This window comes from Pteropus medius, unplaced genomic scaffold (assembly GCF_902729225.1).
Source record: "Pteropus medius unplaced genomic scaffold, Ma_sr-lr_union100, whole genome shotgun sequence".
Taxonomy (NCBI): domain Eukaryota; kingdom Metazoa; phylum Chordata; class Mammalia; order Chiroptera; family Pteropodidae; genus Pteropus; species Pteropus medius.
Window position 1 is genome coordinate 6358243 of NW_024342644.1, and position 18875 is coordinate 6377117.

General features: G+C 38.9%; 1 pseudogene; it reads left to right on the forward strand.

The window, feature by feature from the left end:
- The first annotated feature begins 11253 nt into the window (after positions 1-11253).
- Positions 11254-11372, forward strand: LOC120605645 (uncharacterized; annotated as a pseudogene).
- The last annotated feature ends 7503 nt before the right edge of the window (positions 11373-18875 follow it).

Here is an 18875-nt window from a genome sequence, read left to right on the forward strand (position 1 = left end):
CCGAGAGACACTGGAGAGTTTCTCATGGTTTCCCCAACTTCACATCTGCATCTCATAAGTGAATACTATGATTCATACCTGACTCTAGCAATAGAGACTAGAAAGCAAGTAGCTGGCATTTCGGTTTCTGTAGCAGAAGATGCTTTCTGTCTTTTACTGACACAAAGTGGGAAAATCCAAACATGGGAAAGGGTTTCAGATACTAAGCAGCCAAAAAGAAGGACAAATGTTCACTTTACCTTTTAATTAACCAGAAGAGAGAAGAATATTCAAACTTCTTTCCCTTATCCAGGAGGGAGACAAGATCATATCCAGCAAGAAGACAAATACGGCACACATCCTGGAAGTCACTGAAATACCTTTATAACTGTGCCTGTTTTCTGGGTCTCACATTGAATTACATTTTGAAGTACCCCCATTAGTGTCAGTAGCCAATTCGCCTCCTCACTTTGCCAAGGATTTGTCATAACACAAGTGCTTACTTGGCTGCTTTCCTCTTTTTGGCTGCCATCCAATGCTGACCTATTAACTATTAGCATTTCACACTGATTTTTACCACAACTTTCTATTTCTTCATACTCAATAGCTTTTCACTTAGTCAACATTTATTGAATATTCATATGCTAGGTGACATGCTAGGCTTTGAGGACACAAAGATTCACATTCTACAAGGAAAAAATATAACGAGTATGGACAATTGATTAGAAAAATGGAAGTACTCAGATTCTTGATAGAAACATCCAACATTGAAAGTATCTGTGTCTAAAATCAAACAAAACAAAAACAAAAACAAAAACCCAACCACTCCAGTGAACTCCCATTGCACTTAGAGCAAGCTGGAACTCCTACGCATGCTGAGTCTATAAGTCCCTACGAGACTGGGCCCAGCCTTTCACATTGACCTCCTCTTCTACTACTGTCCTATGCTCCCTGTGATCCAACCCCTCAGCCTTCTTTTTGTTCCTTGAACAATCCATGTTATTCTCACCTAAGTGTCTGCATTTGATGTTCCCTTTTCTCCATAGTCCTCTCCATGGCTGGCTCTCAGAGAGGGCATCCATGACCACTTTGTGTAAAAGAGCCACTCTCTCCCCAGTCACTCAGTCTGATCACTCATATTTCCATTATGTTGTGTATTTACAACCCTACTCAACACCCAAATTGTGTGCTACCAGAGAGCAGGGACCTTGCCAGTCACGTTCATTGCTATTCCCAGCACACTGCACAGTTATCAAGAAAGGTTTAATATGTGAATTAAAGTGTAAATGAAGGAATGGCAAAGTCCAAACTGATAACAAAGGGGACCGGGATACTTAATAATGCAAACCTCCAAGGTATTCTAGAACATCCTGGATTTTTATATTTTCTGCAGATCCTTCTCCCCCTTTATAAGTTTTGCCACAAGGTAGAAAGGAAAAATGGAAGTATCTTTGGTCCAACCCAGAAGAATCGCATGTACATTATAACACCAAAAACTGGGGAGACTTGGGTTTGGTCATCATTTAAAAAGATATTTTTTTCAACAGAAGGAAATCTAAGTAAATCTCACCAAGGGGGCAGGTAAACTGGGGAAGTGTGATTCTGGCCTTTCCTGTGTAGTAAGAGATGGCAACATCTGCCCTCTCTTCTGGTCATGTGAAAACAACAATGTGCTTGGTCTCATTAAATTTCAGGACTAGCAGCAAATAGCAGCACGGGCTTCAAATTGGCTGCTTCTCTTAGTGTAGCAATAGCCTTGGCAACTTTCCCTTTATCTCAGTTCTCTAAAGTTATTTATACACTGGCATAGGAAAACATATTATTTGCAGAAATGCCTCCGGATCCTATGCCATTTATACGGGGACATAAGATGTTTTCAAAGAACCATATTTCTGTAGTATTTTGTGTGTGTGTGACAAAGACTGTACAGCAGTGATCTGCCAGGTTGTGTGGGTGTAAAAACAGCCTCCATTAACTAATCTTCAGTTCTACTTTGGCTGTTTAAATATTATTCAAGTTTTTCAGTCTGTCCATATTTAGATTTTGGATTTTCCTCATGATCAATTTGCAAGCTTTAAGAATACAATGGAGTGCCTAAGAGTTCCTTTCTCAATCCTCTCCTCTTTACTAGGCTCTATTGGAATAGTACCAATATCAATGCACTTTGGAACTCTCACATTAGATAATCTGGAAATATGCAGTTGTAGGGATAATGCAAATCTCTTGTTTCACTTCCATAGGCTCCTGTATTAGTTCGAGTCCTTCTAGAAACAGATGCCAGGACATGCGAGAAATTTATTGAGGAAAATGCCAAGGAGGGAAAAAGGGGAGGGAGCTGAAGGAGGTGAGGAGAGCTTGGAAGAATAAGAGGAAACTAAAAAGGGATCTTGGAAAGGGAGTCTTAGACTGCAGCACCGTTCTAAGAACATCTGAGCCAAAGTCACCCGTCGGAGGAGTCTCCCACTTTGCATAAACAGGCCTGTATTAGCAGCCCTGTCACATTCAGTCATTGGCCAGGAGCAGCCTGTGGGGAGTGTGGATTCACGCAAGTGCTGTAGGGAATTCCCATCTGTCACTGTGTTCCTCGAAGCAGAAGATCTGAGTGGTACATTTTCATGGCCACCACAACTCCCACCGGGTTTCGTTTTTTTTTTTTTTTAAGTGTAAATTAGTTTTTAAATTATTTTCTTTAAAGCTCTTGGGTCCTAAAGTCCACACAGGGAGAGACTAGGAGGTCAAGAACCAATACAAAGGCCCCCTCTGCCTTCTTCACCCAGAGAGGATTTTTACTGTTGCATACCTTGGGGATTCTACATAAGACTTCTTTTAGGGAGGAAATGATTCTACTACTTTCTAAGTAGTTTCAAAACAATTAAAGGGATGCCACCAGTGGGCAGAATCTTCTTAGAACCCAAACCCTTGTTTTGTGGGTCACTGGAAGAAAAAAAGCTATTTTCTACATGATACTCATTTTCCCATACTCTACACATTTGTGGCTTTCTGTGTGCTGTTCCATGTGCCTGAAATGCCTTTCTCTCTCTTCTCTACCTGGAAAATTCCTCATCCTTCATGACCCCTATCAACTGCCATCTCCTCTCTGAAGTTTTCCTTGACTTCCTGAAAGCAGTTCCTGACACCGTGCTCCCATGATGCTTTGTGTCTTCATTACAGCATTTGTCACATTTATTAATAATTTCTTTATATATTTGTGTTCTCCAGATTATAAGATTTTTATATTTTATTATTTACCTCTTTCTCTAAAGAGGAAAACATTGACATTATTCTATAAGCGTACTGATAAGTTCTCTTGTTTTTAACCATGACTAATACCTCCAACAGGTTAAGAGAAAGCCACTTGCTTTCTGAGTAATTTTGAATTCCCATTATATGCTTTTAGAAGAAAGGAAATCCTGAAAAGGTGGCTCTTAACTAATTATCAATACGAGATCATTTGCATTACAACTTTGTAAGAACCATAAAAAGTGAACAAAAAAATTACCTGTAATTCATTTATTCCACAAATACTTATTGAGAACCTACTTTGTATCAGGCAATGTTGCAGGTAATACCATAGCTAAAGACTACAATGAAAATAAACCAGGGCAAAGTGATAGGGAGTGGTAGGGAGGCTACTTTAGGTTGGACAATCAGGAAAGGAGCTTCCCATAATTCTTTAGGACCTGAAGGAAGCTCTAAGGGAATAGCGTCCCTTGCTTGCAGAGAAAATAGCTAATGCAAAGGGACTATGATGAAAACACACCAAGGTAATGAGACTTGGGTGAGCAAAGCAAGGAGAGATAGGAGAAGTGTTCGGAAAGGCAGGCTGGAGTCAGTGATGCAGGGTTTTGTGGAACAGCATAGGGATTTTGGATTTTTTTTTTCAATGTGGAACAAGAAGTCATCGGAGGATCGTAAGCAGGCAAATGATATGATCTGGTTTATATTTTTTAAATATCACTGTAGATACTGTGCATAAAATGAATGGTATTGAGTTAGTAGAAATAAGACTCGCCATTGGAGAAGTCCAGACAAGAGCTAATAGAGATTTGGATTAGGGTGGAGTGCGGTGTTAAAACATACAAATAAATACCATTATATATAGACCTGAACACATGTTATGTGTAAGCGCACACACACAGAAACATTCACATCATAGTGAAAGCGAAAAAATTAATTCTGAGATTTTGGACCTCTACAATATCCTACTTAAGCTCTGACAAGAAACAATTAAACATAGCTTGTAAACCCACTTCTGCTCTCTGTTCTCTGTTCCCTAATCAGTATAGGAAATAATTAAACTGAGCAGAGAGAGTACGAATTTCCATTGGAGGGCCTGCAAGGACACAGGTAATAGATATATAAAGTCTTAATCTATAAGTCTGCTTTTTTTTCATTGTCCAATTCTGCATTCATGAATCAAAGGTGATATATAGTCGTGTCCCCCAAGCAAATGCACTAGTTAGAATATTCTGACTGAATTAATGAAGGGGAGGGGGTTTGAGTATTTAATTAGTTGACCATCTGTTATATTAAATCATCTCTTACCTTGACAAGGCACAGGTTCTTAATTGAGCTCCCTCTCTCCAGTGTAAACCTCCCAAATCCATTCACCATATTGTTGACAGAGTGCTAGAGCTAACAGACAATTCTAATTGTGTTTCTCCCCAGCTATGAAACCGTCAAGAACTCTCCAGAAGCTGAAGGACAGAGTTTCAGCTCTTTCATGCATACAAGGCTCTCTATATCTCTTGTCATCTCAACTGTGGCTTCTGCCCTCATTGAACCTTTGCTTCCCCAAAACTGAGGAAGGGAGACCTACTGTTCATACCTTGTGCCCTTGCTCATGCCGTTCCCTTTGTCTAGACAACCAACACTTTTTTTTTTCTACAGCAGAAAAGAAAAGCTTTATTAGAAGGGAAAGTACACTTCCAGATGTGGAAGCGGGCCTGAGCAGATGAAGTGTGGCTCAAAAGGCCCAACCCTTCTTTACATGTGTATCCACCGAGCCTCCCAGCAAAGCCCCCGGCATCCTTCCAGGTTGTATTAAATGCCCTTTTGTGTTCTTAAAGCAATGGTTCTTAAAATGTAGCCCATGAAACCCTGGGGGGGCAGTCCCTAAACTATTATGGGGGTTCACAAGGTCAAAACTATTTTCATAATGATACTGGATGTTATTTGCCTTTTCTACTGTGTTGACATTGGTGATAATAGGGCAAAAGCAATGGTAAGTAAAACTGCTAGCATCTTAACAGAAATCAAGGCAGTGGCACCAAATTATACTAGTAGTCACAGTATTCTTCATCACTGCACACTCAAAGGAAAGATGGAAGGAAGGAAGGAAGGAAGAAGGAAGGAAGGAAGGAAGGAAGGAAGGAAGGAAGGAAGGAAGGAAGGAAGGAAGGAAGGAAGGAAGGAAGGAAGGAAGGGAAAAAAAGACCAGTTGCACTTAAAAATCTCAACTCTTGAATATACAACTATTTCATAATCTACATGATGAAATGAAAAGTACAAATAAAGCACTTTGGCTGCATACCAAACTACAATGATTGTCATAAGAAAAAGCACCTGCGTTTGAGTTGCAAGCTAAGCTAGCCATTTTTTTCCCCATAGAACACAATTTTTATTTGAAAGAATAACTGACAAACTAGGATTATTCAGACTTGGGTATTTTGCAGATGTTTTCTGAGAAAGGAACCAAGTGAACCTGTCATGTCAAGGAAAACTAAAAGTATTTGTTGCCAATGACAAAATTTGAGCTCTCGAGCAAAAATTAGAATTTTTGGTCAATGTATATCTGCCACTGTGAGCTTGACAGCTTCCCAGTACTTAAGAACTTTTCTGATGAGATTGGTGGAGATATTAATGAATATGATTTTTTAATATATTGTTGAATAAAATGTGTAAACTTTTGGAAGATCCTCATAACTCAGTGAATATTTTCCAAACGACCAATGCATGATGTTACACAGTCATGTGTAGGTTAAATACATTCACACTACCCAATATATTTTAATATAACCAATATATTTTAATGTAACGAACATTTATTGCTATCACTCCAAATGGATCTAAAGAATCAGTGGAATCCCAATCAAAATCCCAACAGGCTTTATTTTTATAAAATTTGACAAGCTAATTCTAAAATTTATATGGAAATGCAAAAAACTAATGTAGTCAAAGCAATTTAAAAAAGAAGTTTAAGAACCTTCTATCTGATTTTAAGACTTACTATTTAGCTACAATAATCAAGATAATGTGGCATTGATGTAAAGATAGACATATAGATCAATGGAACTTAACAGAGCTCTAGAAATAATTCTACACATATGTAGCCAATATTTTTAATAATAATTTTTTATTCTTCAATTATAGTTCGCATACAATATTTATTAGTTTCAGGTGTACAATTAAACATTTATATAATTTACGAAGTGATCACCCCAATAGGTTATCTGACATTATACATAGTTATTAGAATATTACTGACTATATTCCCTATACTATACTTTTCATCCCAATGACTATTTTGTAACTACCAGTTTCTTAATCCTTTCCCCTTTTTCACCCACCTTTCCAACACCCCTTCCACCTGGCAACTCTAGAATGTTCTCTGTATCTATGAGTTTGTTTGTTTTGTTTGTTTCTTTTGTTCTTTAGGCTCCATATGTAAGTGAAACCATATGACACTCAGCGTAATACCCTCTAGATCCATCCATATTGTTGCAGATGGCAAGATTTCTTTCTTTTTTATTTTTTTTTCAGTTTTTTTTATGGTTGAGTAATATTCTCTTGTATATATGTACCATCTCTTCTTTATTCATTCAACTATTGATGGATACTCAGTTTGCCTCCATTTCTTGTAAATAGATGCTGCAATGAACATATAGATACACATGTCCCTTCAAAGTAGTTGTGGGTTTCTTCAGATAAATATCCAGAAGATTTCTGATAGATTGCTCATCTCCATTTTGTTTAGTTCTTATTCTGGAGCTTCATTCTGTCCTTTCATCTGGGACATCTTTTTTTATCTCCCCATTTCGGCTGCCTCCCTGTTTTTGTTTCTATGTATTAGGTAGGGCTCCAAAGTCTCCTGGTCTTAGTAGAGTGGCTCTATGTAGTAGGTGTCCTGTGGCACAGTCTCTCTGGTGACCTGAGTCAGGTGTTCCAGGTGTGTCCTTTGTGTGGATTGTGTGTGGCCTCTTGTTGTGGTTGAGCCTTGGTTGCTGTTTGGATGTCAATGGAAAGGATTGACCCTCGAGCTGATTGGTCATGAAGACTGGCCAATGAGTGGCTGACCCTATGGAACAGGATTCACTTTAGCAGGGCTCTGGTGCCTGTCCAGTCTGCCCTTTGGGTTTGTCATCATCAATGTAGCCCATGGTGGTGTTCTAGCTCAGGTGGAAGCTGGCCATCAGGTGTGCCAGTCCCAGGGCCTCTTGGGAGGGCCCTAACTGAGGCCAAGTTCAGCCACAGTGTGTACTGCCCAGGGCCACCTGGCAAGATTCACCAAGCAATTTACAGTTGGCTGCCACCCATGCTGGACTTAGTGGTGCCTTGAGAGGCCAAGTTGTGAATCAAAACCAGCTACCACCAGTGCTGGACTTGGTGCTGCTCAGCAAGAGATATGGGGCACGCTAAGGCCAGATGCTGCTTGTTTGGGTTTTGTGAACCTTTAAGAGATTTTAGAAAAGTCTGAAGCCAAGCCAAGACCACTCATTTTTTGCGAAAACCACTTGAGGTAGCTTGGGTGGGCCTGCAAGTTGGAAAGGGTGGATCTCAGGGAATCACCTAGGTAGGGTGACCTGTGTTAACCAGATTGATGGAGACTCAGATATGGAGAGGGCTCAACAAATGAACAATGGATCCTGCCAGCACTCTTGCCTGGGAGACAGCTGCCCCCTCCAGCCCTCTCCCTCAAGATAGACAATTCAGTTCCTTCCTGTATGACACTGGTGCTTTTCAAGCAGCTGCCTCAGTGTTGGAGCCCAGAGCAAGTAAGTCTGTCACCAAGTAAGTCTGCACATGAGCCCTTTAAGAGGAACATTTACAATTCCCAACAGCCCTCTGTCTCTCTCATCCGCAATCTCCACTGGTTTTCACTGCCAGAGATTGTGGGGACTTCTCTTACTGTTACTGGAACCCTGGGCTGAGAAGTTTGGTGTGGGGCCAGGCCCCCTTGCTCCTCTGGGAGGACCTCCGCAGCCAACATATCCCTCCCAATTCTCAACTGCTACTGTATTTGTAGGACCAGCCTGTTTCACATCTCTGCTCCTCCTATCAGTCTTGAGGTGGCCTCCTCTATAAATCCCCAGCTGTAGGACTTCTGTTCAGCCAGACTTCAGGTGACTTCCAATGTTGGCTATTTTGCAGTTTAGTTGTAACTTTTATGTGGTCACGAGAGGAGGCAAGCACAGTGTCTACCTACTATGCCATCTTGACCAGAAGTCTGTATCCAATATGTTTTCAGAAGTACCATCCTGAATTCTCTGTCATTTAAGTCGCATATTTCTAAGACTGTAAGCATATTTTCTGGAGATTTTTCTTTCTTTCTGAGATGTCTTGTCATCTTGGTTGTTCATGGTGTTTAATGGATTATTTCTCCACCTGGGCATTAATGGAAGTGTATTCTGTTGTTTTTCCAGAAAGATTTATTATATAAAGATCTCTCTTTAGCCTGCTGCAAAGAAGGTGCTTTTCTTTTGGTTTCCAGTAGGTGGATCCTAAGCCACTTGGATCCCTGCTTTATATAAAGCCTAAATGTCTTTTTTTTATTTTCTTGTAGATATTTAATCACACTTGTTACTCTCAGTTTCAGTCCCTGTCGGTGTTAGCAACAGTTTCAGCAGTATTTGTTCAGATTCCCCTGGGACTCTGCAGTGATTGGTCTCGGAGGGTATGGGGGTAAGGACCCTCTGGGTTGGGAGTTGAAGGCTGCGGCTCAGCCTCAGTTTTGCACCCAGGGCCAGTAAAAATCGACTATTATTTCTCTGCGGTCCCATCCCGCTTCTCTGCTTTCTGCCCTGATAACTGGGCCCTACTGCTGGCTGCTAGAAGTTCTGGCACTTCCAGGAAGGGCTGATCAGGGAAGTCACTGCACCTTCACCCCTCCCTCTCCTTCTGCAAGGAGCTCTAGCGGCTGCAAGAGGCAACTTCTTTATTTCTCCCAGTCCACCGCCAGACACCTGAGGTTCTGACCTGTGGTAGCTCTTATGCACAGCTAGATGTGCTGGTGTGCAGTTTGGGTGTGTTTTGTTGAATTTTAGATGTTCAGCTTATTGTTCCTTCAAGGGGAGCGATCTGAGGACGTCTCTCACTCTGCCATGTTTCCCAGAATTCTCTGTATCCGATATTGTTAAACAAAGATGCCAAAGCAATTTATGCGGTAAAGATAATCTTTCAGCAAATGATTCTGGAACTATTGGATAGTCATTTAAAAAAAACTCAATTTTATCTCATAATAGATACAAACATTAACTCAAACTATATCCTTATCTTAAATGTAAGAGTCAAAACCATAACATTTCTAAAGGAATATATAGGAGAATTTAAAGACCCTGGGTTTGTAAAGAATTCTTAAAGAAGACATAATAGAAAAAGCACAAACTGTTAAAAAATTAATAAATTTATCAAAATTTAAATCTTTTGCTCTTCAGAATATCAAAAAAATAAAAAAGCAACCTATAGATTGGGAGAAAATATATGCAAAACACATATTTGACAAAAGACTGATATCTAGAATATATAAATAGCTCTCATAATAATAATAAGGCAAGTTACATGGTAAAAGTGAGAAAATGATTTACACAGATACATCACCAAAAAAGATCTATGAAAAAGATGCTTAACATAATTGGCCATTATGAAAATGAAAATTAAAACCACAATAAGGTATCACTACACATCTAGTAGAATGCCTAACATTAAAAGACTGACAGGAACAGGCATTGGAAGATGGAACTGTCACAAATTACTGATGGAAAGTTAAATGATACAGCCACTGTGGAAAACAGTTTGCCAATTTTATGAAAAATTTAATATATACTGTGTGACCCAGTCATCCCACTCCTAGGTATTTCCCCAGAGAAATGAAAATACATGTCCACACAAAGACTCGAACATGAATATTCATAGCAGGCTTATTTACAATAGCCAAAACCTTGAGGAGCAGGGAACAAATGTCCATCAGCAAGGGAAAGGATAAACAAATTGTGTCATATCCAAGCAATGGAATACTACTCAACAATTAAAAGGAACAAACTACTGATCACACTACAACATGAATATATTTCAACATACTTATGCTGAGTGAAAAAAACTAGTCAAAGGAGGCTAATACTTTAACATTTCATTTAGATACAGTTCTAGACCTGCACTGTCAAATGCTGCAGCCACTAACTACATATGCCTATTGAGCACTTGAAATGTGACTACTTCAAATTGAGACATGTTATAAGTATGAAATATATACCAGATATTCAATACTTAATATTAAAAAAAGGAGTATAAAGTATGTCTTTGTCTGTTTGGGCTGCTATAACAAAAATAGACTGGGTGGGTTGTAAACAATAGAAATTTATTTCTCACAGTTCTGGAAGCTAGGAAGTCCAGGGTCAAGTTGCCAGTAGGTTCCATGTCTAGAGAAGGCTTGCTTCCTGGTTCATAGATGTCCATTTTCTTGTGTCTTCACATGGTGGAAGAGGCAAAGAAGCTCTCTGGGGTCTCTTTTGTAAGGGTATTATTCCCATCGCGAGGGCTCCATCCTTATGACCCAATCACTTCCCAAAGTCCCCACCTCTAAATCCATCACAAAGGGAATTAATTTTAGAGGGGACACAGACATTCAGTCTATGGCAATATCTTATTAATAATTTTATATTGATTACATGCCAAAATGACAATATTTTGATATATCGTGTTAAATGAAATATGCTACTAGAAAATTTACAATTACATCTGTGGCTCACATTTGTAGTTCATGTTATATTTCTTTTGAGCAGCACTATGATAGAAAAATGCAAAGTAAACTTTAGTGACAGAAAACACATCAGCGATTGCCTGGGAACAGTTTAGGGGACATGGAAAGGAAGAATGGACTACAATGAGGCACTAGGACATTTTTGAGGGTAATAAAAATGTTTATTATCTTGACTTTTGTAATGTATACATGAATGTTTCCATATGTCGAAACTCATTAAATGGTACATTTCAAATATGTGTGACTTACTATATGTCAGTTATATTTCAAGATATCTGTTAAAAAAATTGTCTATTAAAGTCTATGGCCATGCTACCCTGAACAAGCCCGATCCTGTTTGATCTCGGAAGCTAAGCAGGGTCAGGCCTGGTTAGTTCTTGAATGGGAGACCACCTAGAAAGACCAGGTGCTGTAGGCGTAAAAAAAACATTTAAAAATAGGGACTGTAAACTGACAAGGTCCCTACAATCTGTGAACCAAGGGTTGCCTTGCCTTAAAAAAAAATTTCTATTGATGTGTTCAGATTGAACATTGCAACCAACTTTTAAGAAACCATCACTTAAAAAGCAAAGAAATTATCACTTGTCAAGTTTTTGTGTAATAATAAAGAAAAATATCAATGTACTTGCAAAGACTATTAAAATACTGTTTCCATTTCAAACTACATATCTATGGGAGGCTATTTTTTCCACATATTTCACAAAACAACTTATCTCAACAGAATGAATGCAAGGCGTATATGAGAAATTAGCTGTCTTCTTTTAAGCCAGGTATTAAAAAGATGTACAAAATTTTAAAATATTGCCATTCTTCTGACTAAATATTTTATGTTTTGGAAAACATAGTTATTTTTCATTAAAAATTTTATGTTAACACAGAATAGATTTATTATTTGTTACTTTTTATTAATAAATATTTTTTTAAAATTTTTGCCTATTTTAAATATCAAGCCAATGAGATTGTGTTTATACATTATGTGCTTTTTAACACATCATTGGATTCTTATGGAATGTCTGGATTCATCACATCATTTACAGGAATGAAAATTTCCATGAAAAGCTTTTATGAAAGCAAGGAGAAAAAATACATTTTTAAAATCAGCTTCTACATAGTTTATTAATATGTGTATTTTTAAAATTAGTTTATATATAGCCTAGTCAATTAGACTTTAAGAAAAGTCCTCTGAGATAGAAATAAGGAAGCATTTTTTTGTCTGCAGGAAGTAATCAGCAGCCAGCCCAATGCATTTTATGAGGATTAACATTGACCCAATCTTATTGTTTTAGGAAGCTATATCGGTCAGGATTCAGAAAGAAGATAGAAATCACACCAGTTATTTTAACAGAGAACATGTAGCATAAAGGATTGCTAGACAAATCCTGGAGTACCAAAAAAGCGGAAAAGGAAGAGTCGGTATCACGGAGATGGCACACACAGTATGTAGCTACCACCCCTACGACTGAGGAACTAAGGAAAAGTCAGATTATTATTTAAACTCAGAAACTCGCGGAATGGGTCCCACAAACCGGGATTCAGACCTCTGAGGAGGGGCAAGCTGTTCAGACAATACAGGTGCTTCAGCAACTTGGGGGAGGTCCCAAGGAACCTGGGAACCAGACTTGTAAGGAAGGGAGGGGGTGTCCCTGTTCACTGAGGTCTTGTCTCTGAAAGTGTATGATAAGGCTGGTTCCCTAAGGTTTACAAAATTTATAAACTGAAATCAACTGCTGCTTCTAGAAAGCTGCTGCTGCTGGAGTGAAGTAGGGTTGCTAAGGTGACACTGACAAAAACGGGAAGCTAACGGGAAAGAGAACGTCTCATCCTCCTCCAGCCTCACAGTCTCCCTCTAGTGCCCGATGGGCAGAGCCTGAAGGAACCAGTAAGTTAAGGAGAAAAGTGATTTGCAGAGTCGCAGCATCACAAAACAGAATGAACGTAGACGCGTGGGTTTGACGCTAAGAGATACTAGCTTAGTAACACAGTGGCAGAACTTAAAAACCAACTGTTTGGGGTTTTTTTTTCAAAATAATACCTTGATGGAAAGGAATTCATACATATATATGTGTGCCTGTATGTGTATATATGTATATATGTACATATGTGTATATATGTGTATACATGTATATGTGTATATGTGTATATGTGTATATATACACACATGTATATATACACATACATATATGTGTGTATATATACACATATATACATATGTATGTGTATATATGTATGTGCATGTATACATATGTACATATGTATGTGTGTATGTGTGTATATATGTGTATGTGTATATATGTATATATACGCATACATATGTATGTGTATGTGTATATATACATATATGTGTGCATGTGTATGTGTATATATGTATACATATATACATATATGCACACATATTTATGTATGTGTGAATCATAGTAACACGTATATTTCATGGCTATGTCCCTCACGCCTCTCATGTGTATCTCCATAAATATGACCGCTGTTTTATGTTTATTCCTCAAATCCTTTGGAATGCCTCGCAATGGGATATCATTTATTTAATATGAGGAAGTCATACCCAGCAAAAAACCTCCTGTAAATCAAACAAAGCCCTTTTAAAGGGTTCTCCTGAGGGGAGGCATGGTGCAGGGGTCTCCAGACGCAAGACTGTCAAGTCCAATCTTAGGCTTTTATTTAAGGCTATGGATCCCTGCTTTATCCTATCCTCACATCAAAATTCTGAATAGAGAGAGAGAGGGAGGGACGCAGGAAGGGAAGGAGGGAGTGGGCAGAGAGGGAATGACAGTGAGAGAAATCAGCGTTCATATTCAGAAATTTAAAGCTCTTAAGCAATATAAACTCTTCAATTAATGTTCTGTAAACATACTCCTTTCTCAGTAAAATTACTTTAAAATAATAGTGCTCTAGTCAATGGCTGTCACCAGAAAATGTCAGGGGGTTTGAAATACTTGGCTTTTCCTCCCTTTGCAATCAGCCAACTTCATTATGCTTTCTACTTAATAATTATAGATCTTATTAACAGAGATGGGTTTAATAACATAAAAATAATAGGCATTACAAATTGCATATTCTCCCAAGGGACTAGAGATTTGTGTCATTTCATATACCAATATAAAAACATGACTTTTGTTTAACCCACACACTGGAGTTCTCTAAATACTATAGTAAAATGATACAATTTAAAGTAATGTAAGCTGCACAAATCCTTTCTAGAAAGTGCCATTTTATCCCTGCTTAGAGGAACTGAAAATAGAATATAATATCTACGCCATATGACTTCTTTCTCCCTGCACACATGAATCAATTCATATATAACCAATATAGAAATATGCTACCGCCTTGGAATTTTTTTAAATGTCTTCTTGTTTTTTATTATAATGGTAATAGTGCATATTGTAGAAAATTTGGAAAATAAAAGTATAAAGAAGAAAATAAAAAATCACAATCCCTCAATCTAAAAGTTACCACTTGTTTGCTTTTTGGTGTGTTTTATTTATTCCAATATTTTTATAAATACATATTTTGCGTGGTTGAGATAATTTTATACCACTCGTATACTGCTTTTTTCATTTAACATAAACTTGTGAGCATTTTCTCTTTTCATTAAAATCTCAGTAAATGTACTTTCAATGGTTTATCCTCCACAATATGGGTGCACAATAAGATACTTCATAATTCCTCTATTGATGAATATTTAGATAGCTTACTTTTTCATCATTATCAGAAATACTTGACAAATATGCATGCACGTCTATTCTATGAATCACGACCCAGACCACTGAGGAAAGGAAAGAGATTCCTTATTAATCGCGGCCATGTCTGAGAGTTTTTAAGGAAATATCCCTGGTAGAATTATAATGTGGATGAAAAAAGGGGTGCTGTAACAAATCTAACAGAAAGTAACCTCACAGAGTGATCTGATCATAAATTCCTAACTGGTCAGGTCAAGGTGGGTAGTCACACCTCAGACCTATAACTTCCCCAGTAAAAAGTTATTTTTGCCTTAAGCATCATTTCTGTGCATCTCAGTTAACACATCTTTGAAACATAAATGCCCTCAAGAGAGAATATAATCTTAGCTATCCTCTAATCCAATCTCTATCTTGCTATCTCCCACTTTCACATAATCTATCTTACATTCCCTCCTTAATTCCAAATGCATAAAAGAAACTGCAAACTGTCATTCTGGTAGCATTTTTCTCGGTCTGTGGAGATCTTGCTTCCAGGTGTATCCTCTCTTTGGCTCAAATAAACTCTAATAAACTCATAAAATTTTTCTACAGGTTTGGGAGTTTCTTATGTCAACATTTACTTGGTAAATCCGGCAAGATTCCGAAGAAGCCCACCTTGGACCACCTTGCTGACCTGGACCTGGTGCTAGGTACCAGCAGAGGCCCATCATGCTCCATTAGCTCCCTGCTTTGCATCAGGTGAACTGGATGAGTCTTTTCTTAGAATCCCACACCTACCTGCTTTAGGTAGTGGGTCTCGACTTTATTTGAGCTGTTCTTATTTGACTGCTTTTAATGTCGGCCTTTTTAAATTGGCTTAAAGAAAAACTAAAATTAAATGGGAAATCTTGCCTCCAAGGCTGGCAAGCCCCATGACAGTCAGTCTCCCATAATGCTCCTGCAGGCTTTCTGTACAATTTGTGTTGTGTCCAGAATAACCAGACCCAACTTGAGTGCTCTTAACCAGGAGACAGTTTATTAGCCGGCGGCTGTCCTTGCAAAGGAGCAGCCTCGAAATGCCAAGATACAAGGTTTTTAAGCCCCAAATCCCATTCCTCATTCTGTCTTAAACACAAAGGTCCATCTTTCTCCTATTCACTACCTGTCAACCCACTGGTCAGGTGTGCAAGCGGGAAGTACAGAAGCAGAAAGCTTGTGTTAGAATGTTATGTTCCTATGGGTGATTGCCTATGTTCCCATGGACAATAGCCAGTGTTCCCATGGGCGATGGCCAAACAGTAATTTTCAGCTTATATACAATTGATTATTTTTCATGCCACGCAAGCAAGCAGGGTTACACAGGCTAAAATTGGCAGTTAGCGTATGAGCTCATTGTTACAAGTTTCATGATTAACAGAATGTGGTTAGGGGTTCCAGAAACTAGGCCTAAGTTATAGACTTCTTTTGTCCAGTTTCAGGTTTTAATTATTCTTTAACCCTTTCATATTTCAGCGGGCTATTACATTCCCCACTGGTTTTCTTTAGAATGACTCAATCTTCGAGTCAGAAGTCGGGATTTCTGGCCAATGGGTCGGGGCTGACGCTCCTAAAATTAAAATCTTTGCCCCAGTTATATTGGATTGGATTAAACTCTTAACCCATTTGATCAAGCATGGCCCAAAGGTCAGTAATAACAGCAGAATTATCAATGGTCCTGCTATAGCCGACAATAACGTGGTTAACCAAGAGTTTCCATTAAACCAAGATTCATACCAGTTGCTTCCTTGTTTTAACTTCTCATTTCTGTCTTTTACTCTTTGTCTAATTAATGCTAAACTATCCCTAATAATTCCAGAATGATTAACATAAAAGCAGCAAGTTTCTCCTAGTGCTACACACAAACCTCCTTGCTTAAGAAATAAGAGGTCTAAACCTCTTCTATTCTGCAGTACTACTTCAGCTAAAGAATTAAGAGATGTTTCAAGATGATTAATTGATTTCTCTAGAGTGCTTAAATCGTCATTAATCTGCTTTGTGAGCCAGGCCATACCTTGATTCCCTGTAACCAAAGCAGCAGTCCCAATTGCAGCTGATCCTGCCACTCCTAGGCCAACTAGGAGCGGCACAAGCAGTGGAACTGCTCGCTTACGCCGAGGATAGTTATATCCTCCCTACAAATCTATTGCTTGTCTTCCTTCTTGTCCGCTCATCATATACACCTGAGGTATAACATGAACCAGCACACAAAATCCAGTATTATTTTTCCAATAGTTAAGATTAATACAGGGAGTTAAACCAGTATTACAAGCAAACCAAGTGCCACTAGGGGCCGCTAAATAAGTAGAAGAGGTGCTATTTACTAAAATAGATGATTTACAATTTTCCTTATACCTAGATTTATTAACTCTATAAGTGCTAGTATACACACAAGTTCCCTTTCCTTGTAAATCTCCCAACGTTACAGATGGGTTTTTGGTTCCCCAAGGGCAAATAGTAACATTCGGAGATGTTACATTCCTAATAGCAGTTTGATCTGTGCCAAGGTTAGCAATGACACCAAGTCCTACATAATAAGGTGGGGCAGGGTTCAGACAAAACCAACAATCCTTTGTAGCATTTGAGTTACTGTCATTAGCAAACTTATAAACATTATTCAGCATGGTCAAGACAGATTCAGGAGTATCCCTGGGGGGATCTATAAGGCTGTCTAGGTCTATGTCCTTTGTTGGCATTATTAGTGCTCCTAGTAATTGCTGACTGTGTAAGAGTTAAGGTGTTTAACCCTCCGTCATTAGGCCTAACAGGACCTAGAACTAACGGTGGCATCCTGACAGGCTTTTTCTGTATTGTTATTAACACTCCAGGATCAGTTCCAAAAACATACAACCTTAATCCCCAGGTTTTTCCAATCACCCAAGATGGATCTTCCCAATTTTTGACAGTAAAAATGATAGGATTGCATTTCCCTGCTGTGGCACAGGAGGACTGACTAGGTCGTGTAAGAGTCAGAAAGGGGTCTGTGTTCTTCCAAGGGGCTATGGTCTCACAACCCCAATGGCCACAATAATATTGGTTTAGCTTATGGCAAGTGCTTTGGCCTTCTCTGGGACACATATATAACTGTACTTGTTGAATACCTCTTTCTTTGTCCTCCCTGCCACAACCATACCAGGGGCCAGATAAAAAATTAGCTCCTGGACCTCTAGGCAAGTCATCACTTATAAAATTAAATTTCTTTCCTAATATATCACACAAATCCACATGAAATGTAGGCTGGTACATAGTCTGGTTTACTAATATGGGAATGCCTGTTTCTGATTTAATTAATTCCCATTTAGCCTGTTGAGGTTGATGAGGGTTCCCTTTTACATTATTGATAACAATTAACCCAATTATAATTATTCCCGAGAGTCTTATCTTGAGTGGATCCTCTGTGGGTGTTGCCTTCCATTTCTCTGTCTCCGGGGGAGGTTGAGCTGTCTTAAGGCGGGTATGGTGAATCCAATGTCTTTTCCCTGCAACCTTGACAGCTGTTGGTGTGGTTAGAGTTACTGGAAACGGACCATCCCACCGGGGCTCTAGGCTAGCAGGCTGGATCTTCTTTATCCACACCCAATCGCCTGGATGATGTGGGTGAGGCTGTGATGTCCCCGGAGTCGGTCTAGCAGCTTTAATCAAGCCCTTGACTTGATTTTGGGTTTGTTGCAAGGCCTGTAGAGACTTAAGGAGACTTGTATTATTACTCATTGTAACCTTTTCAATTCCAATTTTAGGGAGTAAAGGGGGAGGTCTCCCAAACATTATTTCATAAGGGGAAATTCCCATAATATATGGAGTACACCGGGCCCGTAACAAAGCAAAAGGAAGAAGGCTCACCCAATTCTCCCCAGTTTCCAGCTTAAATTTAGTTAAAGTTTCCTTAAGTGTTCTATTCATCCTTTCTACTTGTCCTGAACTCTGAGGTCTGTAAATACAATGTAATTTCCAATTGATCCCTAATACCTTAGCTAACATTTGACTTGTTTGGGCAATGAATGCCGGGCCATTGTCGGACCCCAATGATAAGGGCAAGCCAAATCGAGGCACTATTTCTGTAATTAATTTCTTAGCTACTACTTGTGCAGTTTCCTTTTTTTGTGGGGAAGGCCTCAGTCCATCCAGAATAGGTGTCAATGAATACCAGAAGATATTTAAATCCAAAAGTGCCAGGAGCAACTTCTGTAAAGTCCACTTCCCAATGCTCTCCAGGA